This window comes from Cupressus sempervirens, chromosome 10, assembly GCF_028749045.1.
Source record: "Cupressus sempervirens isolate cs-2001-9-10 chromosome 10, ASM2874904v1, whole genome shotgun sequence".
Classification (NCBI taxonomy): domain Eukaryota; kingdom Viridiplantae; phylum Streptophyta; class Pinopsida; order Cupressales; family Cupressaceae; genus Cupressus; species Cupressus sempervirens.
The window spans coordinates 929,529,525-929,546,809 of NC_143127.1; positions in this window are offsets into that span (position 1 = coordinate 929,529,525).

Here is a 17,285-nt window from a genome sequence, read left to right on the forward strand (position 1 = left end):
TAGCAACTTTGACTCTTCCTTCAAAGCCAAGCTAACTCTTGGTAGAAAAGGAGGAAACTCAAAAGGAAAATAGGTTGATAGTGAAGAAGAATATGATACTTATGATCATCTTGAAGTCCTTGAAGCCCTACTTGCAAAATGATTACCAAAAGGGAAAGGTAACTTTAGAGGCAAATTATTTGTTTGTCATGTGAAGAGGTTGGTGATATTGCAACAAGTTATCCAAACCAAGAAGATAAATATGAGAGAATAAATACCAACTTCAAAGGCAAGAAATACTTCGACAACTATAAGGGCTACAAAGAAAAAGGTAAGAAATCTTGTAACATTGCTAAAGATTCTAATAGTGATGATAATGAAGAAGAAGTAATCTATATTGTTAGTAAGGATGGATTTAATTATGAGGAAAATGAAAAGATGACACTTATTTCACATGTTAGCAAATATGATATGTGGATCATAGATAGTAGTTGTTCTCATCACATGACTAGTGACAAACCTAAGTTTGCACATTTAGAGCACTATGATGGTAGAAGTGTAAGGGTTTGAAATAGTGAACAATGTTATGTAAAAGGTGTTGGTGTTTCAAAATGTTGGAAGGTTTTCAATTATCCCAATGAGAATATGAAATATCTAGGGGAAGCTAACTCCCATTTTCAACATACCATTTTAGACACTGGGCCAACAATAAGGCTAGAGCCTTCTTCTACATCAGTTTCTGCAAGACCTAGGCGGGTGGACCTCAGATTCAATTGATACCATACCAGTGCAAAAAGATATCCTTAAATCTATTAGGTAGATGAAAACCCCTTATATCTCCTAAAGCCTTATACAGTAATAAAGAAATACAGTAGCTAATTACAACTCTACAAAATGCACAAGCTGAGTGGGGGTTAAACTTTGATAGGTCCTCAACATAAAAGGGTAAAACATGTTTAATTAATAATGTTGATTTTAGAAGACCCCTCATATGCAACAATAGGACCTAATGATCCTATGACTGATCAGTGCCTTAACCATTGGGTAAATCCATGAATCACAAACATACATATGAATATCTGAGACATATGTGTATCTTTAGATATCTAATCTATCTATTCAACTTGTAAATAGACATCAATGTTCAATTTAAACCCCATCCTCACATGATATCCCCATTAGTAACTTCAAAACCCTGTTGATTTCCCTGAAGCATTTACGTAACCCTTTGAGTCACAGGAAACAATAAATAACATATAGCCTTAAGGGACTACAACTAGAACCTAAGCTCTATGTCAAAGATTATAAAACATTGAAGATCACCGATGGAGAAAAGATTCAAGATGAAACTCAACCATTTGATGTCCTGTGTATTATTTCCTTGAAATTATATAGTCATACGCATGAAATGAAAAACATGAAACAACCTAATAGATCTAAACTATATGTATTAACCTTCTTAATGTTGTTCATACAAGAGAGAATGTTCTGAAAGAAATGGTGTCTCAGTATTGGGAATGCATCAAGAACTGGATCCAAAACCCTGGTATCACAACAATGAGAAAATTTTCTCCAAAGAACTAGAACCATGAGTGGTCTAATAGTGAAAAATTGGAACCCTACTGGTATTACCCAGAGAAAAATGCCAACCCTTACAATGAAAGAGAAATAGAAAGATATAGAAGAAGATGAATTCCCAGATCTAATCTATGCCTGACATGTGTCCACTTGGAATTCAATCTTCTACAACTGAATAACCTCTTTCTTTCTTCTCCCATTTTGAACTGATTTGGTTTCATCATTTCTATAACTAATTTGAAAATATCTTCTATTCAATGATGAAAACCTTTTGAGTCATCAAAATTTGAAAACCCACTAAAATGCTTGGTAAAATTCAAGTTTTTACTAAGTGAATGTGAGAAAAGTGAACTCCAACTGCATTCTTACCAAGTTTTATTGATCTTCTAATTAGATTTTCAATTTTTACCAATTCCATTGAGAAGGCCTCAAATTTCACACGTCTTACTATAACTCAAACTAGTGAGCACCTGTGCAAAAAATGAACTCCATAATCAGAAATTTTATCTTCTCACGATTCCAGCGATATATAATATTGCTATGTTAGCCTACAAAAAACTTTAGAAAGTCGATTTGAAAATCACTCCCCTCATAGAAGGTTCAGGTTTGCAACTTTTTTAAATTTTAAATTTTGAAAAATTTAAATAAATATAAAGTATGACTTTCGATTAAATACCCTATTTGATTTTAAAAAACTTGCATGTCACCCATTTGAAAAAACAATTGAAAAAAAGAAAAAATTACTCTAATATTTCCCCTATCCTACAAATCTGGGGTCAACCTTTGTTTGACCACCCTTTTGCAATGTGGTAGTTCATGATTGGCTGACCTCTATTCATCAGATGCCACATCATCATCGACCTAGGCCTGATGCCATGTGGCAACATCCCGCAAGCCCACATTTTTTAACTTTCTTGCAACTTTGTATTGCAGGCGTGCATAGATCATCAGATTGTGACATGTGTCACGATTCTATGCTTCACCTCTAATCTTTCTCTAGATTTCCACATCACCACACCTAGGACCCATGCTACCACATGTGACCATTCTATATTCCCACACTTTTTAACTAGTGTGCATCTCCATCTTGTGGGTATGCGCTAATCATCCATCTCACCATGTGGTGTGATCTTGTACGATCTCAATTTTGCATGCCATGTCATCATTTTTCTTTCTCATGTAAAATTTGGCTGATATCACCTCCAACTATTGACTAAGACCCACACTCAACCACAGCTTCCAAAAGTGCTTGCCTTTATACATTTTATATTGCATGTGGAATTCTATTTAAACTACTCAAAACTACCAACTCAGTGAATGTGGGATAATCGCCCCTAAACACCTTTCCACTCTCCTATAAATTCTTTGAGTTGTTTTGAATTTTGGAAGTCATCGTCGTAGGCCAAGCACCCCTTGAAGTAAGTTAATTTCATATGTTGCTAGTCGAGTTGAATCTAGGATAGAGGATAGCCAATCCTATCCATTGCTCAACATTCCCTTTTCCTTAGCTCTGGAGAAAAGATTAAGACCAACATCTAAATCGATATGGACTAAAAAATCTCGTGCCTCTACCAAAATTAATTTTGCTAAAACGTTACCCATTTTGCTCTTGTTAATATTAGGAAGCGCAGTTGCCTTACTCATAATTCTAGCTCCATATTCACGAGTGCATCCTCTAGTGTGAATCACTCCAGCCTTACTTATGTATTTGCATGATCTATAAAAATGTAAAGCTTTGTTTGGCAGTGACTTCCATGGCATGATCTCCTTTTCATGTGAATGCTTCATTCACTTTTGTTCGCGTGAGGCTCTATTTTTATTTTACATGGAAATCACTTTCATTACTAATCGTTTCTCCTCTTCATATGGGTTAGAACCTCAACGTGCCTCATTCTAAATTCATTGACTACCTCCCCTATTTGCTAAGGCCTTTTTCAACATGGTCCCCCCTCTTTTTTAAAGTTGATTCCCTAGACTAATCCTTGCATAGACTATCCTGCCAGTGTGGGCTCCTCTTGTCTACCACTGTTTAAGCATTGAGATTGCGACTATTCCTTCCTTGCATACTATTTTCATGTGAGTTGCTCCTTTGTATATCCATCTCTTTGGATGACCTGCTCTTTTGTCTTTCTTTACAAACCAATAGTTCCAAAAATGTTCTGCATGTAATGTGTCATCTATTTTGGGAGGCAGGTTGCATACATATATTAATGTAGTTGAAGGAACCACTACTCTCGTATGTCCTAGTGTCTCAAATATCTCCTATTACATTCATTAACAATAATAGAACTTCCCTTTCATACTTTGAAAGGTTTTTCTCCCCTATAAAGTATTAGTACAATAGTTGTTGAGTTCCAAAGATTGCTATAAATTGACCAAATCTAGCAAGACTAGAGATTCACACATTTATAATTGATTTCTTAGGAAATCAAAACATCAAAGAGCTGACTCCACCTTTATTATGGCCAATTTTAGAAGTGTAGCAAACATTGCACTTAGTTCTTCTTATCCTAGTTTTCATTACCACATCATGATGAACTTATATTGGGCATTTTCTCTTACGGATTTAACATTATTTGAATTCTACACCGTTTTGTTGGATATGTTCTTGTATATGTCCATACTCAAGTGCTTTGGCTTGATATTGAAAACTTGCATTTGGAAAATAGGTGAAAACTATATGTATAAAATGAACTTTGATCATGCATTATCATAATTTGAATTATGATAATGTTTATTTAATATTCGTAATCATCCATGCCTGAAGAAATTAGTTGGACCCCAAAGTGGGTACAACTAAAAAAATTTCATTTTTGAACAACTAAAATGTTGATTTGATCTATTTATCATCTTGAATTGATTACAATCAAGTTCGATCACTGAACCAACATTTGAAACTCATTTTATCCTTTTTTTGCAAACTGTCACTTTTGTGCCAGGAGGTCCATTGACTAGTCTCAAAAACTGACCCAAACCTCTGACTAGGCTTTGAAATTTGACATATTGAATCTTTTTTCTGCATACTTGCACCCTATCGAATCTCATCTCATGATGAATTTGTGGTCAAAAGATATTCACTATCAAAGTTGCCATCTTAGAATTGCCTGCAAACAAACATGTTAGAAAACCATAAAATGCGTTTGGAATTGGCTTCAAAAATTGGGTAAACTGACACTTGGGAGAATCTACTATTTGGGATCATGATGAATAATTGGGCGCTACTAGCGAGCTATCAAAGTGGGCTACTCAAATCTTGTAAACTGGAAACATTGACAACAAACATTTTTTTTGCAAATGAATTTGACCTGGAAAAGTGTGCAGACGGATTCCTCATGACTTGCAAACTGACACTCTTAAAGAATTTTTAGAGGAAAAAATAGTGGTACAATCCATTCAATCTTACCAATCATGGTTTTCAAGTTAAGATGTCACAAACAGGGGTACCAAATAATCTACATTTGTTGACACCAGTAAAGCTAGAAATTGCATTTGGAATCGCATTTGAAAACTGATCAAATGGATTCATCTTGAGCTAAAACTTGAAACATAACAAGTCTCTAATGTCTAAAATGCAACACAAAAGGAAATTCAAGATTTTTGTCAATTGGGTCAAAGTTATAACAAATCAAATAGGGCTTCCCAGAATTTAGAATAATTGCAAAAGCATGAAAATAGTAACTGACCAACTTTGAGGGTTTCAAAACCTAGTCAAATGGACTCGAAATGACTCAAAATTTGAAACATAGGCTCTCAAGTATGGACACTAGGCACTCCCAAAGTTTAAAATCACAAACCATTTATGGGTGCAAGATATTCAATTGCAAACATGGCCTTCTGTCACTATTTGACACTTAGGTTAAAATGCAGATCTAGCAAATGCTCAAAATAGGACTTCACGGAATGTCAATTTAACTTCATAGAACACTTAGATGCACTGAATGTAGAGTGTTATAAATATTAAACACCTTAGGGGCCTCAAAGCTATAGCCGGGTACAATCTCATTTAAAAGCATTTACAGGGCTCAATTTTCTCAACAGTGCTAAAAATTTGGGCTACAATTTTGAGCGCCAAGAAAAGTAAAAGGATTCATATCATTAATTGAAGGTATCAAATGTGACAATGCCTACTAGGTTGAAGGACTATGACATAATCTACATAGTATAGCATAGTTAAACAATATAGGATATAAGGGATAATTCATGAATGGAAAACCTAAGCTATTGGATGGTAAAGGAAACATGCTTGGGATTGGAAATCAGATGAAAGGTTACTTATTTTACCTAGATCTCACTAAAAAATTCCTTTTTTTTTGGAACAAATAAATGAAAGTTGGCTATGGCATAAAAGGATGTGTCATGTTAAATTTAATATTCTAGATACCATAAGCTAGAACAAAAGAGTAAGAGGCATAACAAATCTAAAGAAACCTAAGTTGGCCATGTGAAAACAATGTCAAATTGGAAATATGAGTAAAATAAGTTTTAGAAGTAATAATTCCAATTCTAAAGAAGTTTTACATCTAGTTCATACAGATATTTGTGGTTAGATAGGTATAGAAAGCTACTGTGGAGACATATACTTTATTCTATTTGTTGGTGCCTATTCTAGGATGATGTGTATAATGTTCTTAAAAGATATATCTGATGCTTTTCAAAAGTTCAAATTTTATTTGGCTAGAATTGAGAAGCAAACAAGAGATAATATGAAATATCTAACATCAAATAGATGACATATGAATTCATATAAAATAAATTCAATGAATCCTACAATGAAAGAGGAATCAACAAATAAGTATCAAAACCTAAAACACTAGAGAAGAATGGCATAGAAAAAAGAAGGAATCCATCATGGAGTGTGCAAGAATACTAATGATTGAGAAAAATGTTGCACCAAAATATTGAAGAGAAGTAATCAACACAACAATTCATACACTAAACTTAGTTCAACTGAAGAAAGTACATACAAAACACCTTATGAATTATGGTATCTAGGTATAAGTCCAATTCTTTTTTATTTCAAAGCATTTGGAAGAAAATTTTATATCTTGGAAGATGTGAGGAAGAGAAAGCTTAATGCAAAACATGATGAAGGTATATTCCTAGGTTACTCCAATAAAACTAAGGCATACAAATTTTTGAATCTTGCAATTCACAAAGTTATAAAAAATGCACATGTGAACATTGACGAGTTTGTAGAAAGAAGTGAAGAATAGAGCATCAAGGAACCTGCAAACTATAGAAAGTCTTTTTTACTATGAGGAAAAACCTGATACTTTACCCAACTCACAAAAAGTTGAAGCCAAGAAATAGAAAAGTGAACCTACCAAAGTACTAACAATACAACTCGAGTTGTAGTTAGTTTAGAGAGTTCAACACAAGTCACAACAAATAAAACTTAAGTTATAGTCAGGTCAACTAGGAGAAATCAAGTCACACACAAAGGAGCCTGAGCAAAAGGAAAATGATCACAAGCATGGAGAAACAAGTGAACCTAGCTTAGAAACAAGAAGAGGAGAGCCTAAACTTGTAAAATATGTCAAATGACATCATGCATCTAAACAAATAATTGGAGGAAATTCATATGGCATACTGACAAGGAATAAATGTAAAGGTACATGCTTTCTTAGTGAATGTGAATATAGATCTGTAAAATATTCTTTATAAAATGAAGGTTGGATAGAGGTAATAAATGAAGATATTGAGAAAATAGAAAATAATAATACCCAATTTCTTGTACTTAGAGCTAAGGATATGAATGTGATTGGTACAAAATGGAGATTCAAAAATAAATTAAATGAAAAAGGAGAAGTAACAATGAACAAGGCAAGGCTAGTATGGAAATGATATGAACAAGAAAAAGGTATTGACTATGGAGAAACATTTTCCCCTATTCCAAGACTTGAAGGTGTCAAAATACTACTAGGATATTTCAAGCATGTAAAGGATTCAAATTATATAAAATGGATGAAAAATAGGCTTTCTTAAATGGAATCCTTGAAGAAGAAGTCTACACTCAATAACTTGAAGGTTTCATTGATCCAAACACAAGAGTCATGTTATGAAAACTACACAAAGTTCTATATGGACTAAAGAAAGCTCTTAGAGAATGGAACAAAATAATACATGGATATCTGGTAAGAATTAGTTTTGAAAAGATAAATGATGATAGTAATTTTTATATAAAGGAAGGACAACATGACAAGATATTGCTAGACAAAATATTTGTAGATGATGTCATATTTTGAGGACATGATATTCTATGCAAATCATTTTCTAAAAAAAAGAGGAATTTTATTCAAATGTCTATGTTTGGAGAGATAAAATTCTTTGTTGGCCTACATGTTCATCAAATGGAGGATGTCATATACATAAATCAATCAAAGTATATTAAGAAAACACTAAAATCATTTGGAATGGAAGATTCCAAACTAGTTGGAACACCTATGTGTAATGGGCATAAACTTTGAAAGAATGATTATTCAAAGGAGCTAAATTAAATCATCTATAGATCAATGATTGAGAAACTTTAGTGTGTGGTACACACCAGACCTCATATTGCATTAGTAGTCAGTATAGTTGCAAGGTTTTCTAAAAATCCCAAAGAAAATCACATGATGGTAGTAATTTAAAGGATTTTAAGGTACCTAAAAGGAATTGGTGAATATGGTTTATGTTATAAGAAAGGAGGAAACCTTGAGTTAAGAACCTTCAATGATGTATATTGGATATGAAGCATTGATGACGAGAAAAAAACTAGTGGAGGAACATTATCTATTGGGAAGAGATTAGTATCTTGGACAAGCAAGAAGCAAAATTGTATTTCTCAATAAAAAATAGAGGTAGAGTATGTTGTATTACTTAATTTTTCTAACTTAATATGGATCAAGAAATTATTGTTAGGGATGAAGAAGGAAATTAGGGAACTAGTGATTATCTATTGTGATACCATGATTGCAATCAATATATCAAAAAACCCTTTGATGAACACAAAGACAAAACATATTGCAATCAAGTATCATTACCTAAGAGAATTGGTTAAAGAAAAAGTGGTGATATTTGAATATGTGAACACCAAGGAGCGAATAGAAGAAATATTTACTAAAGCATTACCTAAGGATGAATTTTTATATGTATGCAGTAAAGTAGGCTTTATTCCTCTATCTGATACTTACTAAAGAGCAAGATAGTGATGCATCAACTAAGTTTCATTGAAGATCTATCATGTTGATTTAGATTGTCACACTTTAGGTGTAAAATGTAGAATATATTACATATGAATTAGTACAAAAGGTACATAGTAACTTCAAGGTATGTACCTTTTCGAAATTGATGTCAAAGAGGGATAGTTTAGTATCTCAAGAAGGAAAGTATATAGATTATAGAATATAGAACAAAGAGGGAGAATAATGGAAAAAGTACACAGAAAAGTGATGACAAATGTAAGAGGGAGAATTCATTTGGAAGCTATTGAGACAATTCTAGACAAAATCACAGAGGGAGTTGTTATAAATGAAAATTATAAACAAACTAAGGATATTATCTAATTTCTCATACTATTATCATTGTATGTTGAAACATTGTGTTTCCATCAATTCCAAAGAGCGATATTTTTGGAAATAATTCTTCAAATTGTATGTTATCATTGATATTACACCAATGTCAATATTAACTGAGCAGTCTAGAAATGAAGGAATCTAGTATTCAATATTAACTAAGAAGTCAGGAAATGAAGGGTATCATGTATAAACCAAGCATAATTAGTATTAATTGATTGGTTGGGCATTAGAGGAATGTCAATTTGAATCGAGTGATTAATCCTAGTATTTAATAAGTATTACCATATTACACTTATTAATTAACTAACTAATTGAGGATGATTTATTGGATTTTTAATGATTATTTAAAATTCTATTCAAGATGACTTGTAAAAGCTATTGATATATAAGAAAGGTCAAGAAGTTTAATCAAGTATGAAAGTTTTAAAAAAAGAAGAAGATGGATATGTGATCAAAGGAAAAGGCAGAGGACAGAAGTGTGGAAGATAATTTGGAAAGAATATTCTAATTAGTAAGGATCTAAAGGTCAAGCCAAAGAAGAGATCTAAATTTGCAAAAGAAGTTGCTTCATAAACTAGGTCAAATCATTGTTACCTTCTAATCATTCTAGAAGTAAATAAATCTCTAAGAGAGTTGACTAAATAGTCAGACTATAAATCCTCTACCAAGGTGACATTTCAAGATTGAAGTGTTTGAATACCTCTAACCATGTCACTCCTAACAAGGTCATCTAAATTCTCTGACAAGATCATAATTAATAGTGTGTATTTAAACCTCAAATAGGGTTGGCTCTTAATGAGGCTTACTTCAAAAGAGTGAAAATATTGTAAGTAGTTGCATTGTGGGTTTCCTACATTGGGTTTCCATGTTAAATCTTGGTGTCATCTATGTTCATGTTATTTGTTTCATGCTCTAAGTTTATACAACTAATTTAATAGAGGTCTAAAAAAATTAACTATCTTTAAGACTACTTCGTTAACTGAGTTAGAAAAAGAACTTAGTTTTAATAGAGTTGGATAAAGAGTTACACTATCACTAAAAAGTTTTATTTGACATCTAGTGACAAGGAGTTGTTTTGTGGTAACTGATTCAGCCCTCCCTGCTCCATTACTCTCTTCATTTACAACATGAAACCAACTAAAAATAGACCTAAGTAGGAGGAAGGAACTAGTAAGGATAAGTAAATAGTAATATTGCAGATGACTCCTAGGGCAGAAAAATCTACATGTATAAGTACTTCAAAACCACCTTTGAATCATAAATTTTTGGTTTTCCACAAGATGTAATAAGTATGTTTGAAGGAACTACAAACATACAAAATTTGAATTGGGATGGATGAGAAAACAAGGGCCAAAGGCATGGACAATGGAAAACAAACACAAATAACAACAACCAAAGAAGATAGAAGAGCCAAAAGTGCCTAGGTATAAGGCATTCTGGGTTATGGCCAACATTCAGATTCGATCCACAATAATAAACTTAGTATTCCAACTAGATTATTCTCTTCCTACACCACTTCCTTACCTAAGACTCTACCTAAGGGGTATCTACAGGATCATGGTCAACCAAACTATGATCTTAAGTGGTAAAAAAAATAAGAAAATCAAGGTTATGTCAACTTGACATGCAATTTTCTACTTGCTATAAAATTTATATCAAAAATTTGATAGAAAAGAATCCCTAGGAAATTGAATTTAGTTTCTAAACTACTAGGCCTAATGTGAAAAAAATAAAAATTATAAGGTTAAAATATTGAATTTTAATGTAATAGCATAAAAATCTTAGCACAAAAATATAGACATATGTCTAACCACCTTAATCAAAATCAACTGATAATATTTTTAAATAATATTCTAGATAGAAGAAGTATACTCATGCTTGGATGTGACACATTTTTGTGTATTTTTATTCTAAATAAATAAATAATTACTAATTTTCTACTTTAGTATTTTTTGAATTAAAAAAACTCTTGGGTCTGACCACCTTAACTAATTTAAAACTCTACAAAAATTAATTTTTCTTTTTTTTTTTCCTTATATTAGAAGAAGCGAATGTGATGCATCTTTTGAATTAAAAAACTATTGTACCATTTGAAGGTTATTGTTTTTTTTCATGTAGTGTATCAATCAACACTTTATATGTAACTCCATTAGAAAATAAGTAATAATTACTTACTAAGCTCATAGTTTGAAAAACCTTACATTTATGGAAAACTAAGAAAATTTTTAAGAAATCCTTTTCAGTTCATCAAATTTTGGTGAAAAAAGAATTGTCAGCTACATGTTTGAAGTAAAAACATACAAGAACACGCCAAAAACACATTTTCCAAATGTTCTTAAAGTTGTCCATATAGGGATGGTATCAAAAGATATAGTAGGACTTATAAAGGTACTAATTCTTTTCATTTAATCTCAGTATGGGTGGGAAAAAAGTTAGAAGAGATTTTGAAATGCTTTGAGGCATTTCTAGACTACTTATTTTTTAGATCTCCACTTTTCTGCACACCATGATCCTGCACATACTCCTAGACCCCATTAAATACATCCAAGGAAAAAGGTAGGCTTGATGAAAATACCAACTAATTAAACCTTTAAATTAAATGCCATAAAAATCCACAAGTCATCTCTCAAAAAATACCTATCACAAAATTAAATACAAAAGTTAGATCCAACAAGAAATTGCAGACAAACAACTTGACAAATGAAGGACCTCATCAACCAATTGAAACTAGAAACCAAAGGAATTTGGAAGCAACTACAAACTTAAAAAAAATTGTGAACTCAATAAGAATAGAGAAGTTGACAATGCAAAGCATTGAAGCTCAATAGTAACTAAGAAACTCAGAAAACATGCAACCCAGGATGGTCCTGCATCTGACAACTAGGGTTGAAAGAAATGATTCTCCTAAATAATTGTGATGTCACAAATTGAGATGAATCTAACTCAAATGGTGAAATCCATGTGGCATCTTCAATTAGTCTATTCTTTCACTTTAGCAAATACTCATATTAATATTTTCCTCTTGTGCTCTTACCAACTTTCTAATCCAACATTTTTTTAACCTCTTCAATCTACTTCTTGGAATAATTATTTGATATAATAATTTCATAATATATCTTGTGATATTTAGATAGGTCAACAATATTTTATATATGAGATATATCCATGTCATTAGGTAACTCAACTTCATAATCATTACCACTGTCGAACTTTCCTAAGATCTTACAAGGTCCAAACTTCGTCATCCTCAACTTAATGTATGTTTCAATAGGAAATTTTCCTTTCTTTAAATGAACCATTACCTTATCACCAACTTCAAAATCATGATGTCTTCTAGACTTATCAGCATTCTCCTTATACTTCAGATTACTTTGTTCCATCTTCACTTTACTTCCTAATGCAAATACTTCATAAAATTAGAAAAATATTCTCCTACAACACTTCTCTTCTCTTCACTGGCAACATCTCTTAAATTTGATATCCCATTAGGCTACATTCTAGTAAAAATCTCAAAAGGTGTCTTCCATGTACTCATATTCATAGAATTGTTATATGAAAACTCATCCTAAGCTGATACCAAATAAACATCTCAACACATTACCCAAGCTTCTATTCACAACCTTTTTCTATCCATATATCTCTAGATGGAATGTAGAACCAAACTTAAACTCAGTACCCATCTTCTTCCAATAAGTCTTCCTTATAATCCATGTAACCTAACAATCTCTTTGAAGAAAACCTTAGAAACATGCTCACCATTTGATGTTTTCTTACAAGGTATGAAATGAGCCATCTTAGAAAATCTATGCACAACAAAAAATATAGAATCATACACCTTCATTTTCTTAGGAAATCCAAGAACAAATCCATACTAATGTCACTCCAACATTCTCAAGAATAGAAATAGGTGTATGCAATCCAATTTTTTGACTTACTTATTTTGCAACTTAAAAAACTCCACAACTCTTTATGAAATTTTGAACATCCTTGTACATTTTGGCCAATAATACCTATCTTTCAATCCACTCAATGTCTTATCAATTCCAAAATGTCTAGTCAATTCACCACTATGCTTTTCCTTTATCAAATTCAACCTCATAGAACTATTAGGAATACACAACTAAATGCTCTTAAATATGTGCCTTCTTGAATAAAATATTAATCAAACTTACTTGGTTGTTCTACTAAACTAGGTTCTCTACATTGTCTCTGCATCTCAAAAAAATAAGGATCAATATCATACAAATCCTTCACCTCATCAAAACCAAGAACTTCAACCTTCATCTCATTCAACAAAGATCATCTTCTACTCAGTGTATCAACAACTCAGTTAATGAATCCATTCTTATGTTTAATCAGAAATGTGAAACCCTACGAGTACTCAACCCACTTCATATGTCTCTAATTCAACTTATGTTGACTTCACAAGTATTGTGAAGCTTTATGATCATTATACAACACAAACTACCACTTCTTTGATTCTTGAACAATAGCATAAAACTTTTTATCATATACAAAATACTTCCTTTTAGCATCATTCAACTTCTAACTAAAGAAAGAAATAGGTTTACCTTCTTGAATCAACACAGCTCCTATTGCACTACCACTTACATCACATTCAACTTTAAATGCCATTTTGAAATCAGGCAAAGACAATATAGGTAACTCAACAACCTTTTGTTTCAAAGTCTCAAAATTGTTATCAACTCCATGTGTCGACTTGAATTCCTTTTTTTCTCATCTCATTGTGTCAGTCATAGCATTACAAACATAACCAAAATTCCTTATAAACTTCCTATAAAAACTAGCCAAACCATGAAATGATCTTACCTGACCCACATTCTCAAGTGTTGACTACTCCAAAATTTCTTTAACTTTCTTAGGATCCATCTTCAAACTAGCAGCTGAAATCACAAACCCAAAATACATAATCTCCTATTGCATAGAAGATAATTTCTTCAAATTAATAATCAATTATTCCTCTTTAAATCTCTGTAATACTTGTCTAATATGTTCAAGATTTTCTTCATTAGTCATATTGAATATCATAATATCATCCAAATAAACAATCACTAAATTGACCAAAATCTTTTGAGAACTTCATTCATCAACATCATGAAAGTACTAGGTTCATTAGTCTAACCAAAAAGGTATTATCAATCATTCATACAAAGCATATTTTGTCTTCAAAGCACTCTTCCATTAATCATGTTCTTTAATTGTCATCTAATGATAGCCACTCTTCAAATCAATCTTGTTAAAATATGTTGCTCTACTCAAATAATCCATTTTTTCATCCATCTTGGGCATAGGAAACCTATATTTCATTGTGATCTTGTTAATAGCTTTGGAATTGGTACACATTCTCCATTATCCATTCTTCTTAGGTGCTAATACAACAATTAAAACACATGGATTCAAACATTCTTTGATCAAACCTTTTTGCAACAACTCATATACTTACTTTTTAAGTTATTCATTTTAGTAGGTGTCAATATATATGGTTCTTTATTCAGAAAACTAGCTCTAGGAATTAGATCCATACAATGAATTGTAATTCTCATCGGAGGTGAACCATTAGATATATCCTCTACAACCATAACTTTATACTCATTCAATAATTTTATAATTTCCACTGGTACTCAGTCAATGTTACCAGTTTCTATTGTCAGTCAATTACCACTAGCTTATGTCACTTGATCATTGTTGATTGGAACTCATTTAACACTTTTTTTTAATGCTTGGTTGCTACTGGCGCAACTTGGTCTCCTAGGATTTATGAAAAAATAGATTTGATTCTTCTTCATTTCATTTTCAAATTGCTTTCTGTTACCATAAAAAATTTCATAGTAGTATAATTAACTTCATCTGGACTTTCAATCAAAGGCAGCAATATTTTCTTTTTCCCATTCACCAAAAAACTATATTGATTCAATCTTCCATCGTGCATAACATATCTATCATATTTCTAAGGTCTACCCAATAGAATATGACAACAATCCATAGGCATAATTGTTGGATACAATTGGTTAATTGAGTGTTGTCTTTGATGTTACACAAATGTCATATCAGTCATTAGACAGAGTCTACCGAGCTCAGAAGGTAAGCATAGTCGTTTACAGAGTCTACCGAGCATTGCTGTATATTACATTGTAAAGATAGCTTCTACCGAGCTAACTTGGTTAACGAAGGAAGTTTAGTACTTACCAAGCCCACTCGGTGATTGAAGGAAACTGTGACAAAGTGTTTATCGAGCTAGGAAGATAAGCAAAGAAAAGTTAGTGTTTACCGAGCTGGGAAGGTAACCAAAGAAAATTTAGTGTTTACCGAGATAGGAAGGTAAGCAAAGGAAAGTCAGTGTTTACCGAGTTCACTTGGTGTCCAAAGGGAATTTGGCAAAAATAGTTTCTACCGAGCTCACTCGGTCATCTATACTTACCGAGTTCTCCCGACGATTGAAGGGATGTCACGGAGTTCGTTGTATTAACCGAGCTCAGTCGGTTAACACAAGAATTATTTTCTGAATAGTATTAACCAAGTAGTGTCAGCCAATAAAGGGATTTGTTGGTTTGTAATTTTTTCTTTTAGCTGACTATTGTATTTGTTTGATTATTGATCAGTGATTAGAGCCGACTAAGATAATCTGTAAGGTATATATGAAAGATCAAGTTGTGAATTTGTAAGAAGTAAGAGTTTGGATGCATAAGAGTGCGAATGTATGGATATGGAATAAGTGAATATTGAAGAAGTGTGATGAAGGATCAAATGTGTTGAAGGAGTTGCAAAGTTATATGTGATCAATAAGGATCCAGTCAAGCATAATAGAGATCTGCAATCAGCAAAGATATGTTGCACATTATATCAGGTCACTTCATTGTTGCTTTCTAACCATTGTAACAGTGAACTCAAAATCTCTTAACAGAGTGGGTTTAACAGCCCTATTGTAAATCCTCTAACAAGGTAACAGTTCAGTTGAATTGTTCTAAAGACCTCTAGCAAGGTCACTCCTAACAGGGTTATTAAATCCTCTAACAGGGTCACACCTAACAGTGTGTTTTGTAACCTTTAACAGGGTTGGCTCCTAATAGGGTTCACTTCAGAAGAGTGAAAAATAGTAACTAGTTACATTGGTGGTTTTTCCCATATTGGGTTTCCACGTTAAATCTGGTGTCTTTAGTGTTCATGATTGCTGAATTGTTTTGGTTTCCAGTTCTTAATAATTATTAGTATTTGCTACATTATCAAGTTTCAGTAATCTGTAAAAAAGATCAAGATTTTAGACATCTAAGGGACTGTGAAATGTTTTTGTAGTAACTGATTCACCCCCTCCCCCTCTTAGTTACTCCATTCTCATTTCCAACAATTGGTATCAGTGCTTTTGGTACTTGCAGGAGAAGATTTCAAGGATCTAAGCAAAAGATCAGGATGTCTTACAAAAGAGAAATTCCAAAACTTAATAGAGATAACTTCTTAGCATGGCAAGGACTGATGAAACTTCATCTGGCTACTGTTGGTGATACTGGACTGAAATACCTTGAAGAAGAATATGAAGAACCTTCTGGCACACTGTCAATCAATGATATTGCTGAAAAGAAAACTCACAACAACATGATGATAGACATAGCATCTGCTCTCAGCTATGAAGAATTTGATGACATTAAGGACTGCAAAATCACCTTTGACATGTGGAACAGACTAAAAGAAATCTATGGAGGGGATGACAATGTGAGAAGAGAAAAAGTAGAAAGTCTAAGAGGACAATTTGATCAAATGAAGATGAGAGAGGATGAAAACATTGCAAAGTATGTTGAAAGAGTTAAAGCATGTGTAAGTGCAATCAGGGCAACTGGTGGTGACATCAAAGGAGAAATAGTTGTAAGCAAAGTTCTCAGAACCTTGCTTCCCGTTTATGCAATCAGAGTGTCTACAATTCAGGAAAAAAGATGTGAAGCAAATCATCAGATAAATCTTGAGGCCATAGTTGGGAGATTAACTGCATTTGAACTAGATAACTTTGACAACTATGTTCCAGCTTCCAAGAACATGGAATCAGCATTTGAGGCCAAACTTTCACTCAAGGAGAAAAACAAAAAGAAACTTCAGTCAGAAAGTGAAGATGAATCAGATCTAAGCTCAGACAGTGATCTTGAAGTAATTGAAGCTCTTCTAGCA